The sequence below is a fragment of the Salvelinus namaycush genome, chromosome 25, assembly GCF_016432855.1.
Source record: "Salvelinus namaycush isolate Seneca chromosome 25, SaNama_1.0, whole genome shotgun sequence".
Taxonomy (NCBI): domain Eukaryota; kingdom Metazoa; phylum Chordata; class Actinopteri; order Salmoniformes; family Salmonidae; genus Salvelinus; species Salvelinus namaycush.
In genome coordinates this window covers 39,582,635-39,604,860 of record NC_052331.1, presented here as the reverse complement: position 1 = coordinate 39,604,860, position 22,226 = coordinate 39,582,635, and the positions used below count along the sequence as shown (strand labels likewise).

Sequence of the window (22,226 nt, the reverse complement as noted above, 5' to 3'; positions counted from 1 at the left end):
TTTCGCAGAAAAGCCTTTTTGAAATCTGACAAAGCGGCTGGATTAACAAGAAGTTCATCTTTAAGGCAATGAATAACACTTGTATTTTTGTGAATTTTTATTATGACTATTTCTGTGTTTTGAATTTGGTGCTCTGCAATTTCACCGGATGTTGTCGAGGTGGGTTGCTAGCAGAACACCTGCGCCGAGAGGTTAAACCTGGAGGTTCAGATTAAAAATCCTAAAGTCTTCAGACTAAGCTGTTTTGGCTCTGGGAGTGTAGTGTCCGCAGGTGAACATGTCATGGAAAGTCATAGAAAATGAGAGTGTAGAAAGACTTCCTAGTGAAGGAAGGAGAACATTACCACCACGCCCAAACAGGGACTTGAACCCTGGACCCTCAGATTAAAAGTCTGATGATCTACCGACTGAGCTATCCGGGCTCTGCAAATGCCTATTTTCATACACCTAACCTGCCGGGCAGAGGCACGTGCTGACGAGGGGGCATTGTCAGATGGTAAATTTCCCCAGAGAACCAGGCCTCCATTCCAAATTATACAGTCAACGAAATCTGAACTAGGCATCCCCTCCAAAGATGCACTTTGTCCAAGACTTTGTGGTGTAACGGTAGCGCGTCTGACTCCAGATCAGAAGGTTGCGTGTTCAAATCACGTCGTGGTCAGTGTTTTTATGTGTGTAATCTCTGCCTTCTTTACTCAATGAATCAGCACTAGTAACAATGTGGCTTTACAGTACTAATCTCACACGAAAACAAACAAACCAATGCTACTTTACATGACAATTGTCTCTCACAAAAGCCTGGCACACTGCAAATTCCTAAATCAGATGATGCTGTCTGATTGATAGACTTAAATCAGTCTTCAAACAGGGAGTTTAACTTCTTATGGCTTGGGGGCAGTATTTCGACGTCTGGATGAGAAGCGTGCCCCAAGTAAACTGCCTGTTACTCAGGCCCGGAAGCTAGGATATGCATATAATGGGCAGATTTGGATAGAACACACTCTAAAGTTTCCAAAACTGTTAAAATTATGTCTGTGAGTATAACAGAACTGATATGGCAGGCGAAAACCTGAGGAAAATCCCTCCAGGAAGTGGGATTTTTTTGATGTGGGTAGTTTTCAATTGAATGTGACTGCAACCAGATGAAGATCTTCAAAGGTAAGTGATTCATTTTATCGCTATTTCTGACTTTCGTGACTCCTCTACTTGGTTGGAATATGTTTGTATGCTTTTGTAAGCGGGGCGCTGTCCTCAGATAAACGCATGGTATGCTTTCGCAGAAAAGCCTTTTTGAAATCTGACAAAGCGGCTGGATTAACAAGAAGTTCATCTTTAAGGCAATGAATAACACTTGTATTTTTGTGAATTTTTATTATGACTATTTCTGTGTTTTGAATTTGGTGCTCTGCAATTTCACCGGATGTTGTCGGGGTGGGTTGCTAGCAGAACACCTGCGCCGAGAGGTTAAACCTGGAGGTTCAGATTAAAAATCCTAAAGTCTTCAGACTAAGCTGTTTTGGCTCTGGGAGTGTAGTGTCCGCAGGTGAACATGTCATGGAAAGTCATAGAAAATGAGAGTGTAGAAAGACTTCCTAGTGAAGGAAGGAGAACATTACCACCACGCCCAAACAGGGACTTGAACCCTGGACCCTCAGATTAAAAGTCTGATGATCTACCGACTGAGCTATCCGGGCTCTGCAAATGCCTATTTTCATACACCTAACCTGCCGGGCAGAGGCACGTGCTGACGAGGGGGCATTGTCAGATGGTAAATTTCCCCAGAGAACAAGGCCTCCATTCCAAATTATACAGTCAACGAAATCTGAACTAGGCATCCCCTCCAAAGATGCACTTTGTCCAAGACTTTGTGGTGTAACGGTAGCGCGTCTGACTCCAGTTCAGAAGGCTGCGTGTTCAAATCACGTCGTGGTCAGTGTTTTTATGTGTGTAATCTCTGCCTTCTTTACTCAATGAATCAGCACTAGTACCAATGTGGCTTTACAGTACTAATCTCGCACGAAAACAATCAAACCAATGCTGCTTTACATGACAATTGTCTCTCACAAAAGCCTGGCACACTGCAAATTCCAAAATCAGATGATGCTGTGTGATTGATAGACTTAAATCAGTCTTCGAACAGGGAGTTTAACTTCTTATGGCTTGGGGGCAGTATTTCGACGTCTGGATGAGAAGCGTGCGCCAAGTAAACTGCCTGTTACTCAGGCCCGGAAGCTAGGATATGCATATAATGGGCAGATGTGGATAGAACACACTCTAAAGTTTCCATAACTGTTAAAATTATGTCTGTGAGTATAACAGAACTGATATGGCAGGCGAAAACCTGAGGAAAATCCCTCCAGGAAGTGGGATTTTTTTGATGTGGGTAGTTTTCAATTGAATGTGACTGCAACCAGATGAAGATCTTCAAAGGTAAGTGATTCATTTTATCGCTATTTCTGACTTTCGTGACTCCTCTACTTGGTTGGAATATGTTTGTATGCTTTTGTAAGCGGGGCGCTGTCCTCAGATAAACGCATGGTATGCTTTCGCAGAAAAGCCTTTTTGAAATCTGACAACCCTGACCACGACGTGATTTGAACACACAACCTTCTGATCTGGAGTCAGCTGCGCTACCGTTGCGCCACGAATAGCCGGAGCAGTGTAATAGCAAAACCACGGCATAAAAATAACAAGACAATTGGGTACAAAAACCCATCGCGCACCAAATCAACACGTGCACAAGCACTTACAATAAACAATCCCACACAAAGACATGGGGAAAACAGAGGGTTAAAAACACAACAAATGATTGAGGGAATTGAAACCAGGTGTGAGGAAAAACAAGACAAAACACATGGAAAATGAAAAGTGGATCGATGATGGCTAGAAGACCGGCGACGCCGACCGCCACCCGAACAAGGAGAGGACCCGACTTCGGCGGAAGTCGTGACAGAAATAAAGTCTCAGACAAAAATTGGCGCATTTTCTAGGCTTTCAAAACTTGCATTCAACAAAAAATATCAATGCCACATTACAGTTTTTTTTACAATCGCTAACATCCTTTTGTCCAATCTGTTGTCACATTTTCAAAACTCTAAACACATTTAGCACAACATACTTCTGTTGTGGACCATACCATTAACACAATTCATGTTGTTTTCACAGAATATGCAGTCAATTAACAGGTTTCTAAAATGCTTACATTTTCGTAACATACAAGCTTACCCAATACCAAAATTATGGATCTTTCTTGTCTGATTTACAAATGCTTGCACACAGCATGCCAGAAATGAAGACCTAATGTTCAAAACCTGATAAGCATTTTTGAAAGAACAGATCATTGAAACATTGAGAAATAGCTGATTTACTGTAAGTTGTGTAAAATAGACCAACCACAGCTGATTCCAATCTCAATCGGAGACATAGCCAGGTGTTGAAGTTCTTTCAATTACATGGACATACACAGTACAAAGGGGACTCTTTGGATTGATTTTATTCAATGTGGATACAGAACATCACAGAGGAGCAGAGAGCGAAAAAATAATGTCTGGACCAGGCAGAGGAGTAGCTGGACCAGGGAGAGGAGTAGCTGGACCAGGCAGAGGAGTAGCTGGACCAGGAAGAGGAGTAGCTGGACCAGGCAGAGGAGTAGCTGGACCAGGCAGAGGAGTAGCTGGACCAGGCAGAGGAGTAGCTGGACCAGGCAGAGGAGTAGCTGGACCAGGCAGAGGAGTAGCTGGACTAGACAGAGGAGTAGCTGGACCAGGCAGATGAGTAGTTGGACCAGGGAGAGGAGTAGTTGGACAAGGGAGAGGAGTAGCTGGACCAGGGAGAGGAGTAGCTGGACCAGGCAGAGGAGTAGCTGGACCAGGCAGAGGAGTAGCTGGACCAGGCAGAGGAGTAGCTGGACCAGGCAGAGGAGTAGCTGGACCAGGCAGAGGAGTAGCTGGACTAGGCAGAGGAGTAGCTGGACCAGGCAGATGAGTAGTTGGACCAGGGAGAGGAGTAGTTGGACAAGGGAGAGGAGTAGTTGGACCAGGCAGAGGAGTAGCTGGACCAGGCAGAGGAGTAGCTGGACCAGGCAGAGGAGTAGCTGGACCAGGGAGATGAGTAGTTGGACCAGGGAGAGGAGTAGCTGGACCAGGGAGAGGAGTAGTTGGACGAGGCAGAGAAGTAGTTGGACCAGGCAAAGGAGTAGTTGGACCAGGACAAGGGAGAAGGAGAGGTAGGGGGAGAGCAGTAAGAATGCGTGGTGGTGTTCAAAGGAGAGTAAGAGCTGTTGTCACTGATGAAATAAGAGCCACCATCATAGACCATAAGATAAACCATGTTCTATCACTGAGAGATACTGGTGAAAGAGTCCAGCCTAATACCATGGTCTATCACTGAGAGAGACTGGTGAAAGAGTCCAGCCTAATACCATGGACTATCACTGAGAGAGGCTGGTAAAAGAGTCCAGCCTAATACCATGGACTATCACTGAGAGAGACTGGTGAAAGAGTCCAGGTTAATACCATGGTCTATCACTGAGAGAGACTGGTGAAAGAGTCCAGTCTAATACCATGGACTATCGCAATAAGCAATGGTATTCTTTCACTGGAATAGCTACTGTAAATTGGACAGTGCAGATAGATTAATGAACAAAAAGTGGTTTTGAGCAGAAAATGAACTATTTGGCTGATTGTGTGATGTAGGTGTGTTGCTGTGTTAAGAGTTTAGAAAAAGTATCTTAAGTGTAGGTAAACGCTTGTTAGCAATTGTAAAAATAAATAAAAAATTAATCAGAGCCTTCGCCAAGAATTAAAGGAATACTACCCCGGTAATACATTGAAACAAAACCCATGCCCTGTTCAATAGGACCAATGAATACTGAACATGATCATCTGTATTTATGTGTTGCATTCACCCACTCAACCGTTAACTTAAGGCTACAATTTACTGTACTCCCGATGGAGTTTTCGTTGATATCCCCAACGATGAAGTTCTTATTAAGCCAATTCGTGAGGAGGCAAAATGTAACCACTCCCCGAGATGGAGTGGGAAACTGTCTCTGTCTCTCAGTCTATCCTGTCTCAGGTGCCAGAAACCTTATGGACAGAGCCCTCCAATGACAGTGGACTGATAGACAGTGTGTCAGGTGACTCATTATGGACAGAGCCCTCCAATGACAGTGGACTGATAGGCAGTGCTAGCCCAGTTATAATACATGTTGATCGCAGAAACAAACTCTAGTGTTGAGAGCTACCTTAAAAAGGAAATTCCTTCCAAGGTTTATCTCTCCCCTTCTGAATTGGCCGATGTATTTTATAATTTCGGCGCATTACATATTAATCTCAAAATAATAGACATTTAATGAGCGTGAAGCAGGAAGTGAATATCCAATGGAAATTGGTAATAGATATATAAAGTAACATTGTTAGGGTAGACTAAAATGCAAACAGCACTCCTATAATGCCATATCTTAATAATTTGAAGGAGCTACGGTTTCAATACAAGGTCCCATGACGATCAGAGGGATTGAGCCTCGGGACTGATATTAAATTAGAGGCTGCAATCTGGTGTTTGGGTTAAAGATAAGCTTCCTGTGGACCCATAGATAAGCCGCCAGTGAAAGTGAGTGGTACACACTGAAGGGAAGGGAACAGGGGTATGAATAATTGAATAAGATACGTTTTTTACAATTTCCAATTATTATTTCTTAATTCGATAGTGTGAATAACACCAGTGATTTAAGTAACAATGTAACGTCATTTTAAACCAATAATCTGTTTCCATTATGTGGAACTGTGTCCAAAATGGAAGTAGATCCAAATAAATGTTTTTAGTACCAGGGCTGTGAAAAACAAATAAAGCGCTGATAAGCCAGCACCAACTTTTTAAAAACCCTAGCAGATTTGTTAAACATTGGGTTTCATATTTTGGTTTGATGCCATTCCATTCGCTCCATTCCAGCCATTATCATGAGCCGTCCTCCCCTCAGCGGCCTCCAATGCTGTGGATTTAACTCATGATGTGTGGGTGTGATGTGACCAAGACACACAGCGGAGTGCAGTTGTTTCACGTCGTGCCTTACAACAGCCCTTAGCCATGGTATACTGGTCGTATACTGAACCCCCTCTGGCCTTATTGCTTAAATAACAGACAACAACATCCTGGCACATGGAACACTAATGGCATTCTAAAGTTATCTGCTTTACTGGTATGTTTACTGTCACAGTACAATACAAGTATCCCTGTGTGGATTGAAGCATGAATGTTTATCACACCCACATGCATGAATGAATGAATGAATGAATGAATGAATGAAATTAACGATTGAATGAATGAATGAATGAATGCAAAAAAAGAAAAATGTCAAATCGCCAATTGGCAACCCATTATTTATGGGATTAAATGACACAAACAAACATTACAATAATTTGCGATGGTAATTAAATGATAATTCTTCTTCCAGTGTTCTCTGCATTGCGCATTGCATAAAGAGTAAAAGAAAGTAATGTAAAAATCAATACATAATAATAAATTACATCCCTAGAGCAGTAAAATAATATACATACATACAGTACATACACACTGTATACAGTTGAAGTCGGAAGTTTACATACACCGTAGCCAAATACATTTAAACTCCGTTTTTCACAATTCCTGACATTTAATCCTAATAAAAATGCCCTGTCATAAGTCAGTTGGGATCACCACTTTATTTTAAGAATGTGAAATGTCAGAATAATAGTAGAGAGAATAATTTATTTCAGATTTTATTTCTTTCATCACATTCCCAGTGGGTCAGAAGTTTACATACACTCAATTAGTATTTGGTAGCATTGCCTTTGCATTGTTTAACTTGGGTCAAACGTTTCAGGTAGCCTTCCACAAGCTTCCCACAATAAGTTGGGTGAGTTTTGGCCCATTCCTCCTGACAGAGCTGGTGTAACTGAGTCAGATTTGTAGGCCTCCTTGCTCGCACACACTTTTTCAGTTCTGCCCACAAATTTTCTATAGAATTGAGGTCAGGGCTATGTGATGGCTACTCAAATACCTTGACCCTGTTGTCCTTAAGCCATTTTGCCACAACTTTGGAAGTATGCTTGGGGTCATTGTCCATTTGGAAGACCCATTTGTGACCAAGCTTTAACTTCCTGACTGATGCCTTGAGATGTTGCTTCAATATATCCACATCATTTTCCTCCCTCACGATGCTATCTATTTTGTGAAGTGCACCAGTCCCTCCTGCAGCATAGCACCCCCACAACATGATGCTGCCACCCCCGTGCTTCACGGTTGGAATGGTGTTCTTCGGCTTGCAAACCTCCCCCTTTTTCCTCCAAACATAACGATGGTCATTATGGCCAAACGGTTCTATTTTTGTTTCATCAGACCAGAGGACATTTCTCCAAAAAGTATGATCTTTGTCCCCATGTGCAGTTGCAAATGGTAGTCTGGCTTTTTTATGGCGGTTTTGGAGCAGTGGCTTCTTCCTTGCTGAGCGGCCTTTCAGGTTATGTCGATATAGGACTTGTTTTACTGTGGATAAATATACTTTTGTACCTGTTTCCTCCAGCATCTTCACAAGGTCCTTTTCTGTTGTTCTGGGATTGATTTGCAGTTTTCGCACCGAAGTACGTTCATCTCTAGGAGACAGAACGCGTCTCCTTCCTGAGCAGTATGACGGCTGTGTGGTCCCATGGTGTTTATACTTGCGTACTATTGTTTTATCTACAGATGACCATGGTACCTTCTGGTGTTTGGAAATTGCTCCCAAGGATAAACCAGACTTGTGGAGGTCTACGATTTCTTTTTCTGAGGTCTTGGCTGATTTCTTTTGATTGTCCCATGATGTCAAGCAAAGGGGCACTGAGTTTGAAGGTAGGCCTTGAAATACATCCACAGGTACACCTACAATTGACTCAAATGATATCCATTAGCTTATCAGAAACTTCTAAAGCCATGACATAATTTTCTGGAATTTTCAAATTGTTAAAGGCACTGTCAACTTAGTGTATATAAACTTCTGACCCACTGGAATTGTGATACAGTGAACTATAAGTGAAATAATCTGTCTGTAAACAATTGTTGGAAAAATAACTTGTGTCATGCAGAAAGTAGATGTCCTAACCAACTTGCCAAAACTATAGTTCGTTAACAAGAAATTTGTGGAGTGGTTGAAAAATGAGTTTTAATGACTTCAACCTAAGTGTATGTAAACTTCCGACTTCAACTGTATATACACACATACATACATGACATATACAGTGGCAATAAAAAGTATTTGAACCCTTTGGAAATACCTGGATTTCTGCAAAAATTGGTCAAATTTGATCTGATCTTCATCTAGGTCACAACAACAGACAAACACAGTCTGCTTAACTAATAACACACAAACAATTATACGTGTTCATGTCTTTATTGAACACACCGTTAAAACATTCTCAGTGCAGGGTGGTGAAAGTATGTGAACCCTTGGATTTAATAACTGGTTGACCCTTCTTTGGCAGCAATAACCTCATCCAAACATTTTCTGTAGTTGCGGATCAGACCTGCACAACGGTCAGGAGGAATTTTGGACCATTCCTCTTTACAAAACTGTTTCAGTTCAGCAATATTCCTTGGATGTCTGGTGTGAACTGCTCTCTTGAGGTCATGCCACAGCATCTCAATCGGGTTGAGGTCAGAACTCTGACTGGGCCACTCCAGAAGGCGTATTTTCTTCTGTTGAAGCCATTCTGTTGTTGATTTACTTCTGTGTTTTGGGTCGTTGCCCTGTTGCATCACCCAACTTCTGTTGAGCTTCAATTGGCAGACAGATACCCTAACATTCTCCTGCAAATTGTCTTGATAAACTTGGAAATTCATTTTCCGTCGATTATAGCAACTGTCCAGGCCCCGAGGCAGCAAAGCAGCCCCAAACCATGATGCTCCCTCCACCATACTTTACAGTTGGGAGGAGGTTTTGATGTTGGTTTTCTGTGCCTTTTTTCTCCACACATAAGAGTTGTGTGTTCCTTCCAAATGACTCAACTGTAGTTTCAGTACTTTTGTAACACTTTCCAGCTTTATGCAAGTCAACAATTCTTAATCTGAGGTCTTCTGAGATCTCTATTGTTTGAGGCATGGTTCACATCAGGCAATGCTTCTGGTGAATAGCAAACTCAAATTTTGTGAGTGTTTTTGATAGGGCAAGGCAGCTCTAACCAACATCTCTAATCTTGTTTCATTGATTGGACTCCAGGTTAGCTGACTCCAATTAGCTTTTGGAGAAGTCATTAGCCTAGGGGTTCACATACTTTTTCCAACCTACACTGTGAATGTTTAACTTCTCTAGGGTAGGGGGCAGCATTTTCACTTTTGGATGAAAAGCATACCCAAATTCAACTGCCAGCTACTCATCCCCAGGAGATAAGATATGCATATTATTAGTTGATTTGGATAGAAAACACTCTGAAGTTTCTAAAACCGTTTGAATCATGTCTGTGAGTATAACAGAGCTTATTTAGCAGGCGAAACCCCGAGGACAAACCATTCAGATTTTTTTTTTTTGAGGTCACTGTCTTTTCAATGAGTTTTCATTGGGAAACCAGATTTCTAAGCGAATTACTTGCAGTCCCTACGGCTTCCACTGGATGTCAACAGTCCTAAGAAATAGGTTGAGGTTATTCCTTTGTGTAATGAAGAAATACGGCCATCTTGAAGTCGAGTCACTCCAGGTGTCCTGGACATGCGCTTCAATCAAACAGAAGGCATGCTACATTTTAATCCTGTATTGAGCACAGATCATCCCGTCTTCAATTTTATCAATTATTAACGTTAAAAAATACCTAGAGTTGTATTACAAAAGTAGTTTGACATTTTTTGGCAAAGTTTACAGGTAACCTTTGAGATATTTGTCGGCACGTTTGAGCAAGTTGGAACCTGTGTTTTTCTGGATCAAACGCGCCAAATAAATGGACATTTTGGATATATATCGACAGAATTAATCAAACAAAAGGACCATTTGTGATGTTTATGGGACATATTGGAGTGCCAAGAACAGAACCTCGTCAAAAGGTAAGGCATGAATTATATTTTTATTTCTGCGTTTTGTGTCGCGCCTGCAGGGTTGAAATGTTTTCTCTCTTTTGTTTACTATGGTGCTATGCTCAGATAATAGCATAGTATGCTTTCGCTGAAAAGCCTATTTGAATTCTGACATGTTGGCTGGATTCACAACCAGTGTAGCTTTAATTTGGTATCTTTCATGTGTGATTTAATGAAAGTTTGATTTTATAGTAATTTTCATATAATTAATTTTAATTTGGCGCTCTGCATTTTCTCAGGCTTTTTGCCAAGTGAGACAGTAGCGTCTTGCCCAAACTCAGATTTTTGGATATAAATATTAACTTTACCGAACAAAAAATACAAATTAATTGTATTTCTATTTCTGCTTTTTGTTACTGCTCTCTTTAGCTGGAAAAATGGCTGTCTTTTTCTGTGACTTGGCTCATATCTAACATAATCGTTTGGTGTGCTTTCGTCGTAAAACTTTTTTGAAATCGGACACTTTGGCTGGATTTACAACAAGTGTAGCTTTAAAATGGTGTAAAATACTTGTATGTTTGAGGAATTTAAATTATGGAATTTCTGTTGTTTTGAATTTGGCGCCCTGCAGTTTCACTGGCTGTTGACGAGGTGGGACGCTACCGTCCCACATACCCTAGAGAAGTTAAATGATGTAAATAATATAGACAAGAAAAACACAATAAATTGTGTGTTATTAGTTTAAGCACACTGTTTGTCTTTTGTTGTGATGAAGATCAGATCAAATTTGATGACTAATTTATGCAGAAATCCAGGTACTTCCAAAGGGTTCACATACTTTTTCTTTGTGTAGTTTGTGTAGCTACAGTCACACAAAACAGCAATGCCATTCTGCATGTGTTTGTGGAACCGGTGTGAAAAGGCTAGCTAGTTAGCGGTGCGCACTAGTAGCGTTGATGTCACTTGCTCTGAGACATTGACATAATTTTTTCCCACAAATTTGTGGAGCGATAGGTAACTATGCTTCGTGAGGAAGATGTATTATTTGAAATATGCTATTGGACCAAAAACAGATCTGGCTAATTAATCTATATGGGCCAAATAATGATGATCAAACCAAATCAAATCAAGTTTTATTAGTCACATGCGCCGAATAAAACAGGTGTAGACCTTACAGTGAAATACTTACTTACAAGCCCCTAACCAACAATGCAATTTAAAAAATATGAATAAGAATAAGAAATTAATGGAACATGTAATAAAAGAGCAGCAGTAAAATAACAATAGCGAGTCTATATACAGGGGGTACCGGTACAGAGTCAATGTGCGGGGGCACCGGTTAGTCGAGGTAATATGTACATTTAGGTAGAGTTATTAAAGTGACTATGCATAGATAATAACAGAGAGTAGCAGCAGCGTAAAAGAGAGGGTGGGGGTAGCCATTATATGTTCAGGGGTCTTATGGCTTGTAGGTAGAATCTGTTTAGAAGCCTCTTGGACCTAGACTTGGCGCTCCGATATCGCTTGCCGTACAGTAGCAGAGAGAACAGTCTATGACTCGGGTGGCTGGAGTCTTTGACAATTGTTAGGGTCTGACACCGTCTGGTATAGAAGTCCTGGATGGCAGGAAGCTTGGCCCCAGTAATATACTGGGCCGTACTCACTACCATATGTAGTGCCTTGCGGTCGGAGACCGAGCAGTTGCAATACCAGGCAGTGATGCAAACAGTCAGATCCACACTTCTTCTAAAATATATATATTAATCTATTGAGCATACAAGCAACGAATGAATCTATTATTATGGTGGGAAATCACTCTACAAACTCTCACCCTCAAGCACTAAAGGAGATCATGAAGATCATGGATACATTAGAACTAGTGGATATATGGAAGCTGAAAAACCCTGACCTAGTGAGATATACATGGAGGAGGCTTAATCAAGCTAGCCGTCTTGATTACTTCCTAGTCTCGTTCTTGCTGGCAACAAAAGTTTTTAAAAGTATTAATAGGAGATCACCATCTAATTGGCCTCCATATAACTCTTACAGCATTTCCACATGGACGGGGATATTGGAAATTTAATCAAAGCCTATTGGATGACAATTTGTTCTAAACTTCTTTATGATAGGGGGCAGCATTTTCACTTTTGAATGAATTGCGTGCCCATAGTGAACTGCCTCCTACTCTGTCCCAGATGCTAATATATGCATATTATTATTACTATTGGATATAAAACACTCTGACGTTTCTAAAACTGTTTGAATGATGTCTGTGAGTATAACAGAACTCATATGGCAGGAAGTGAGAATTCTGAGACTGGTCAATGTTCAACTCATCGCCTATTCAATTCCCTGTAAGATATGGATCTGTTTGCACCTCCAGTTATTGGTCACGCGCATTCCTCATGATATCGCCTTGCGTTCCATAACTTCTAGAGACACAAAGGAATTCTCCGGTTGGAACGTTATTGGATAGTTATGATAACAACATCCTGAAGATTGATTCTCTACTTAGTTTGACCAGTTTATTCGACCTGTTATATAACTTTTTAAAGTGTTCGTCCGAGTTCGCCTGCATCTGCGCGAGCGTTTGGACATGTGCACTAAACATGCTAGCAAAAGTAGCTACTTAGACATAAGTAATGGACATTATCGAACAAAACAATGATTTATTGTGGAACTAGGATTCCTGGGAGTGCATTCTGATGAAGATGATCAAAGGTAAGGGAATATTTATGATGTCATTTCGTATTTCTGTTGACTCCAATGTTGTTATTTTTAGCGCCGTCTCAGATTATTGCATGGTGTGCTTTTTACGTAAAGTTTTTTTTAAATCTGACACAGCGGTTGCATTAAGAACAAGTGTATCTTTAATTATATGTAAAACATGTATCTTTCATCAAAGTTTATGATGAGTATTTCTGTTATTTGACGTGGCTCTCTGCAATTTCTCCGGATATTTTGGAGGCATTTCTGAACATGGCGCCAATGTAAACTGAGATTTGTGGATATAAATATGCACATTATCGAACAAAACATAAATGTATTGTGTAACATGATGTCCTATGAGTGTCATCTGATGAAGATCATCAAACGTTAGTGATTAATTTTATCTCTATTTCTGCTTTTTGTGACTACTATCTTTTGCTGGGAAAATGGCTGTGTTTTTCTGTGGTTATGTACTGAGCTAACATAATCGTGTGGTGTGCTTTCGCCGTAAATCCTTTTTGAAATCAGACATGTTGGCTGGATTCACAACATGTGTAGCTTTGATTTGGTGTCTTTCATGTGTGATTTCATAAAAGATTGATTTTATAGTAATATATTTGAATTTGGCGCGCTACATTTTTTCGTGCATGCATGCTACTTTCCCACATATCCCAGAGAAGTTAACTAAGACAAAATAATTCATAATTGACTTTTTTAGCACAACATAGGTACGGCAGATCCCCTTATTGTATGGGACACTTTTAAATATACTTTTAGAGGTCATTCAATACAATACTCATCATTAAACCAAAAGCAGTATAGGTCAAAAGAGATTAGACTAATAAAGGAAATATAGGAAGTAACAGCGCAGGCAGATGGTAATGCAAACTGTACTATAGAGGCACAAAACACGTTAGAGTAAAAACAAAAAGAAATAGAGGTACATTACACGTTAAAGTGTAATGTATTACAAAAATAAAGCGAATTGGATGGAAAATTGTGAAAAATGCACAAAACTTTTCTTGAATCTCATCCATGATTCACCAAATTATATTTTGAAAGAGGAAGTAAAATATTTTAAGCATATGTTTTATTTTCAGTCTCCTCTATTTCCACTGAATTATGTTAACTGTAAGAATTTCTTTCCTAATAATAATAATAATGTAAAATTAACAAAATTACAGAAAGACTTGAGTGAAGGCCAACTTACATTAGAGGAACTTTTTGAGGTATATAATACTTTTTTTATGTACTCAAAGATCCATTATTAGTATGTTTTAATTACTCTTATACAAACGGTAGATTTTCAGGTATTCAAAAAGAAGGTCTGATTTCATTACTACTAAAACAGGACCCAGTGGTAAGTATAAAGATCCAGTCCATTTAAAAAACTGGAGGCCTCTAACACTTCATTGCTGTGATGCGAAAATCCTGACAAAATGCATACAGTAGCACACAGGTTTTTTACATGGACGATATATTGGAGATAATATACGACAATTACTTGAAACAATGGAACATTATGAAACATCAACGATACCAGGCCTGGTCTTCATAGCAGATTTTGAAAAGGCGTTTGATAAAGTATGACAATAATTTATAAATGCCTGGATTACTTAAATGTTGGTGAATCTCTAATACATAACTTTAACCCATTGTACAGTAACCCCAGATATAAAATAGTAAATAATGGTTACTTCTCAGAAAGTATTGAGCTTTTAAGAGGAGTAAAACAAGGCTGTCCGTTGTCTCCATATCTATTTATTATGGCCATTGAAATGCTAGCTATTAAAATTACATCCAACAAGAACATCAAGAGGTTAGAAATCCAGGGGATAAAAAGTGTCAATGTATGCCGATGACTCTAGTTTTTTCTTAAGTCCGCAATCTGGATCCCTGCATAGTCTCACTGAAGATCTTTATCACTTTTCTAGCCTCTATGGATTAAAACCTAATTATGAGAATCCAATCCAAATGTACAACCAACTGATTGCAGCACTACCACAAAAATGGAGGAGCCAAGTGGAGAAGGGAGGAGGTAGGGAACTTGTTTGCCTGCTATATATTAAAGATATAAATTGGTTGAAAGGAACTGGTAAAAATAGAAAAATATACCAGTTTCATTTGAGGACAAAAATGTTGACAGCTGCACCATACAGGTTGCAAAATAAATGGGAGGAGATTTTCGATGTACCAATTCCATGGCACATGGTTTATGAACTGGTACAAAAAACTACACTTGAATCAACACTTAAGAGTTTTTCAATTTAAATGATTATATACAATTCTTGCCACCAACAGAATGGGGCACACAACAATCTCCACTCTGTAGATTTTGCTGCTAAGAGACAGAATCAATAGATTATTTATTCTGGTATTGCTCCTATGTATCTTATTTCTGGTCAAAGGTTCAGGAATTGTTAAAAAAATCACAACATACACTTCAAATTAACCTTCCAAATTGCAGTATTGGGCAATTTGGAAAGCCATAGTCAGTCAATGAATAATATAATAATAATACTCGTAGGAAAGGTTATCTTTAGCACACAATCTGTGGATACTATACGATTAGAAAAGCTAAAAAAATTGTGTAAAACATCTATTAAAAAATATATGGCACATGGAAACCAAATGAGGGTGGTCTATGGTGATAGTTGGGATGGGCTGAGAGTGGCTGAGGGTTGGGATTAAAGAGTTTATGTTTGGTAATGTATTATTGTTATGTGATTGCTTTATATAAAAGTACCACGTATGTAAAATGTGTATGCAAAATGTATGTATATGTAGCAGAAAAGCTATAAAATAAATATATATATATATTTGTCCTCTGAAGAGGGGGGTGGTGGAGGGGTTAAAAAATAAATAAAATAAAATAAATGCTTTGTGGGTGTATTTCGGATAGCTAATTTGTGTGATTGCATCTCTCAGCACCCTCCACCCCCGCCTAAGACACACACACACACTGAAATACACTCACACAAACACAAAATCTCTCTCTCTCTTCGTCACACACACACTCCTTGAATCATTGGAGCTCAGCTTTGATTAATCCCTCTTCCAGGAGCTGTGGAGAGGACCATTGCTTTACTTGATTTCAGCAGCTTGATGATAAAGCCATTACTCTGATTAGTACATGAATTAAACACACTTAAGGTGCACCGCTCAACATCCATTTAACCTTCTTTTATAGGTCCCTCGAATAAATCCCTTTAAAGCACCAGTGCATGACATTACCGGCAATATTAATATACTATGTGGTCAATACTTAAAGTAACTGTCCAGTTTTTCCATAGTTCTATGAAATATGACCTTTAATTAATTACAATATGAGCAAAATAGTTTTCCTTCCAACACATTTTAATTAAGTATGTTAAAAAGCAGCATTTCCACAGCATGGTGTGGGCATATACCGGTCATTAAAAATATTAAGGTGAGTAGACTTCTGATTGGATAGCTCATCCAATGAGCTAACATGACTGAAAAAGAGCGCCACCATGTTATGGTGGTCTCGAAAAGGTGCCGGTTTAGATCAGGTGCCGGTTTAGATCAGGTGCCGGTTTAGATCAGGTGCCGGTTTAGATCAGGTGCCGGTTTAGATCAGGTGCCGGTTTAGATCAGGTGCCGGTTTAGATCAGGTGTCGGTTTAGATCAGGTGCCGGTTTAGATCAGGTGTCGGTTTAGATCAGGTGCCGGTTTAGATCAGATGACTAGTAGGAGACAGGTGTACAGAACACTGGCACACACAAACACAGCAAACAGGAAGTGGACCAGTGAAAGTGACAGTGGTTAAGAAGAACAGAGAGAAATACAGAGCAGTATTACACAGCAGTATTACAGAGCAGTAGTACATAGCAGTAGTACCAGACTAGGTAGCTAATAGTGGTAAGCTATCATAGCACACAGCAGTAGCAACGGTGATGAGGCTAGCAAAACATAGACAGTACGGAAACGGCTTGTACAGCAGCTAAAAGCAACCCAGGCTAATGGGCTAAATGTAGCACTCAATGTAAACAATGGAAGCTAGCATGCTAGACTATACAGTGGGAAGTAGCATACAGTATAAACAATACAGTGGGTTAGCATGCTAGGTTACTGGCTAGCAGGCCTCAGGCTAAAGGCCAGCATAAGGGACTGTATACAAGGGATAAGCAGTTAGTGGCTAGGAGTAGCTACTGATGCTAGCAACAAATGGCCATTTTGGTAGAGGCCTAGACATGGTGACATCAGAGACTGACCATCTTGGGTGAGTTTGAACAATGACTGACTGACAGCCATCTTGGCCCATAATAAGTCATGGGGAAGCGTGTACCACATGGCCAGAATGGTGAAGCACAAATAACCAGGGTTGGGTAGGTTACTTTCTAAATGTAATAATACAATTAGGCTATATCTTTACATACATTTTTTTTAAACGGAGTCAGATTTCCAGTCATTCCAATTAATGTAATACTCCTTGATCGTGCTATTGGCATTTTAAAAATGTATTCCATATTCTGCATTTGCTAAAGGCCTTTTTTTGGGGGGGGGGGTGACACTTCGATAGCTCCATAATTTGCAGCTGTTTAAGTCTATTAAAAGTGTACGAGTTTCAGCATGTGTCCATTAGGCCTCCATTAGGCCCACTCAGGTGTAACAAATTTAAACTTGTGCCTTTTTTCAATGCTAATTTGAGTGTCATTGAGAAGAAAAAAAAATCTTCAGAAACATCCTTTCTGAATTCAAAAGTAATGCTAGCAGTAATCATCTAGTTTTTTTAAAGTATCTGGATTAGAGTAAGAGTTTTTTTTAAAGTATCAGGATTACAGTAAGAGTTTTTTTTTTAAGTATCGGGATTTTTCAGAATCCTTTACTCCCCAACCCTGCACATAATGTATGCCAAAGGGACCATATAAACACAGTAAGTAGTAGTACACAGGCATGTAGTAACAGCATACTAACATGTAGAAGCAGTTGGTTACATAGTAGCAAGATAGCAGAAGACTAGACATCTACACAGAGTACAGAACAGCCTCAATTCGTTGGGGCATGGGACTCTACAAGGTGTCAAAAGCGTCCCACAGGGATGCTGGCCCATGTCCAATGGTCCACAGTTGTGTCAAGTTGGCTGGATGGACCATTCTTGGTCCACTGTTGAGCGTGAAACTGAAACTGAAAAACCCAGTGTGAAAAACCCAGCAGCGTTGCAGTTCTTGACATACTCAAACCGGTGCGCCTGGCACCTACTACCATACCACATTCAAAGGCACTTCAATCTTTTGTCTTGCCAATTCACCCTCTGAATGGCACACAAACACATAATCCATGTCTCTATTGTCTGAAGGCATAAAAATCCTTATTTAACCTGTCTCCTCCCCTTCATCTACACTGATTGAAGTGGATTTAACAAGTGACATCAATAAGAGACCATAGCTTTCACCTGGATTCACCTGGTCCGTCTATGTCCTGCCTAAATGATTACCACCCCGTGGCACTCACGTCGGTAGCCATGAAGTGCTTTGAAAGGCTGGTCATGGCTCACATCAACAGCATCCTCCCGGACACCAGCATCCTCCCACTCCAATTCGCATACCGCCCCAACAGATCCACAGATGACGCAATCTCAATCGCACTCCACACCGCCCTTTCTCACCTGTACAAAAGGAACACCTAAGTGAGAATGCTGTTCATCGACTACAGCTCAGTGTTCAACACCATAGTGCCCACGAAGCTCATCACTAAGCTAAGGACTGGGACTAAACACTTCCCTCTTTAACTGGATCCTGGACTTCCTGACGGGCTGCCCCTAGGTGGTAAGAGTAGGCAACAATACGTCTGCCACGCTGATCCTTAACGCTGGGGCCCCTCAGTGGTGTGTACTTAGTCCCCTCCTGTGTTCCCTGTTCACCCACGACTGCTTGGCCAAACACGACTCCAACACCATCATTAAGTTTTCTGATGACATAACAGCCTGATCACCAACAATGATGAGACGGCCTATAGAGAGGAGGTCAGAGAACTGGCAGTGTGGTGCCAGGACAACAACCTCTCTCTCAATGTGAGCAAGACAAAGGAGCTGATCGTGGACTACAGGAAATTGTGGGATGAACATTCCCCCATTAACATTGATGGGGTTGTAGTGGAGCGGGTCGAGAGTTTCAAGTTCCTTGGTGTCCATATCACCAACAAACTATCATGGTCCAAACATACCAAGACAGTCGTGAAGAGGGTACGACAAAAACTTTTCCCCCTCAGGAGACTGAAAAGATTTGGCATGGGCCCACAGATCCTCAAAAGGTTCTACAGCTGCACCATCGAGAGCATCCTGACCGGTTGCATCACCGCCTGGTATGGCAACTGCTCGGCATCTGACCATAAGGCGCTACAGAGGGTAGTGCGAATGGCACAGTACATCACTGGGGCCAAGCTTCCTGTCATCCAGGACCTATATAATTAGGCGTGTCAGAGGAAAGCCCATAAAATTGTCAGCGACTCCAGTCACCCAAGTTATAGACTGTTTTCTCTGCTATCGCACGGCAAGCGGTACCGAAGCGCCAAGTCTAGCACCAAAATGCTCCTCAACAGCTTCTACCCCCAAGCCATTAGACTGCTAAACAATTCATAAAAATCGCCAATGGACAATTTACATTGATCCCCCCCCTCTTGTACACTGCTGCTACTCACTGTTTGTTTGTTTGTTACCTATGCATAGTCACTTCGCCCCCACCTACATGTACAGATTACCTCAACTAGCCTGTACCCGGAACCGGTGTCCCCTGTATATAGCCTCGTTATTATTATTCTTATTGTGTTACTTTTTATTACTACTTTTTATTTTAGTCTACTTGGTAAATATTTTGTTCTTCTTGAACTGCACTGTTGGTTAAGGGCTTGTAAGTAAGCACTTTACGGTAAAGTCTACACTTATATTCGGCGCATGTGGCAAATAAAGTTTGATTTGATTTGTCATGGAAAGAGAAGGTGTTCCTAATGTTTTGTACACTGAGTGTATAACATAGACAATTGAAGGTGCCCTATCCTATTAAGTTCAACAAAGTTCAGTGACGCACCAACAAAAGGTTGAAGGAAAGTCCAGGGAAGGCTTGTCCATGTGGAGAAGGGAAAGGTCCAGTTGGTGAGCAGTCCAGCTGTGTGATGTGGGTTAATGAGAGAGCTCCTCTCTCTGCCTGCTGCAGACTGAGTTAAGAGACAGAAGTGGTGGTTTGAAAACCCCCAGGTAAGGCCTGTGATTGGCTGACCCCACAGTGTGAGAAGAGCCCCTAGCAACAGAGTGGCCAGGACTTGTGATGTGAATTAGGAGATGGTATTCTCTGCTGGGCCAGAGAGAGGGTTTTCTACAATTACAATCATGTTCATTGAGGAAATAGCATTTTTGAAAACGGTCTGTTTGAGGTGGGGTTTTTAAAGTGTTTTTTTCTCCAAGCTTTGGCCACAGTATAGAACCAGTCAACATCTTTGGGTATGAATTAACAGAATATTAACATTTAAAAAATATATAAAAAAATCCTATTATGACATGTTTTGCATCAGCAGAACTTAAGAAGAGCTCCTCCTTAAATTGCAATTTTTGTTGAAAAAAAATATAAATATAAGTGAACAATTTTGTTATTTTAGTGCATTGCTGTGTTCTGTCCATCTGGAGGAATTATAAGATACCTTTCTTTTGTGGAGAGATTTGAAGACATTGACCGACTTGGTTCTTACAAGACTCATCTTGCTGAATCATCAGGCAAAACCAGGAAGGAATTGGACCCAACAAGAAGAATTAGGACATCTCACTGTCAACTGCGTTTATTTTAAGCAAAGTTAACATGTGTAAATATTTGTATGAACATAACAAGATTCAACAACTGAGACATAAGCTGAACAAGTTCTACAGACATGTGGCTAACAGACATGGAATAATGTGTCCCTGAACAAAGGGGGGGGTCAAAATCAAAAGTAACAGCCAGTATCTGGTGTGACCACCAGCTGTATTAAGTATTGCAGTGCATCTCCTCCTCATGGACTGCACCAGATTTGCCAGTTATTGCTGTGAGATGTTACCCCACTCTTCCACCAACGCACCAGCAAGTTCCCAGACATTTCTGGGGGGAATCAAATCAAGTTTATTTTATATAGCCCTTCGTACATCAGCTAATATCTCGAAGTGCTGTACAGAAACCCAGCCTAAAACCCCAAACAGCAAGCAATGCAGGTGTGGAAGCACAGTGGCTAGGAAAAACTCCCTAGAAAGGCCAAAACCTAGGAAGAAACCTAGAGAGGAACCAGGCTATGAGGGGTGGCCAGTCCTCTTCTGGCTGTGCCGGGTGGAGATTATAACAGAACATGGCCAAGATGTTCAAAATGTTCATAAATGACAAGCATGGTCAAATAATAATCAGGAATAAATGTCAGTTGGCTTTTCATAGCCGATCATTAAGAGTTGAAAACAGCAGGTCTGGGACAGGTAGGGGTTCCATAACCGCAGGCAGAACAGTTGAAACTGGAACAGCAGCAAGGCCAGGTGGACTGGGGACAGCAAGGAGTCATCATGCCCGGTAGTCCTGACGTATGGTCCTAGGGCTCAGGTCCTCCGAGAGAGAGAAAGAAAGAGAGAAGGAGAGAATTAGAGAGAGCCAAGATGTTCAAAATGTTCATAAATGACAAGCATGGTCAAATAATAATCAGGAATAAATGTCAGTTGGCTTTTCATAGCCGATCATTAAGAGTTGAAAACAGTCATTGTCCATTTGGAAGACCCATTTGCGACCAAGCTTTAACTTCCTTACTGATGTCTTTAGTTGTTGCTTCAATATATCCACATAATTTTCCTCCCTCATGATGCCATATATTTTGTGAAGTGCACCAGTCCCTCCTGCAGAAAAACACCCCCACAACATGATGCTGCCACCACCGTGCTTCACGGTTGAGATGGTGTTCTTCGGCTTTCAAGCATCCCCCTTTTTCCTCCAAACATAACAATGGTCATTATGGCCAAACAGTTCTATTTTTGTTTCATCAGACCAGAGGACATTTCTCCAAAAAGTACGAGTTGCAGTTGCAAACCGTAGTCTGGCTTTTTTTATGGCGGTTTTGGAGCAGTGGCTTCTTCCTTGCTGAGCAGCCTTTCAGGTTATGTCAATAGAGGACTCATTTGACTGTGGAAATTGATACTTTTGTACTTGTTTCCTCCAGCATCTTCACAAGGTCCTTTGCTGTTGTTCTGGGATTAATTTGCACTTTTCGCATCAAAGTGCGTTCATCTCTAGGAGACAGAACGCGTCTCCTTCCTGAGCGGTATGACGGCTGCATGGTCCCAGGGTGTTTATACTTGCGTACTATTGTTTGTATAGATGAGCGTGGTACCTTCAGGTGTTTGGAAATTGCTCCCAAGGATAAACCAGACTTGTGGAGGTCTACATTTTTCTTTTCTGAGGTCTTGGCTGATTTATTTTGATTGTCCCATGATGTCAATCAAAGAGGCACTGAGTTTGAAGGTAGGCCTTGAAATACATCCACAGGTA

At 40.8% G+C, this 22,226-nt stretch overlaps 2 non-coding genes across 2 annotated transcripts; both read right to left on the bottom strand.

The window, feature by feature from the left end:
* Nucleotides 1-349: 349 nt before the first annotated feature.
* trnak-uuu lies at nucleotides 350-422 on the bottom strand. The gene has a single exon. It is a non-coding gene; the product is annotated as a tRNA-Lys (tRNA).
* Nucleotides 423-1,621: 1,199 nt separating this feature from the next.
* trnak-uuu lies at nucleotides 1,622-1,694 on the bottom strand. The gene has a single exon. It is a non-coding gene; the product is annotated as a tRNA-Lys (tRNA).
* Between the last annotated feature and the right edge of the window lie 20,532 nt (nucleotides 1,695-22,226).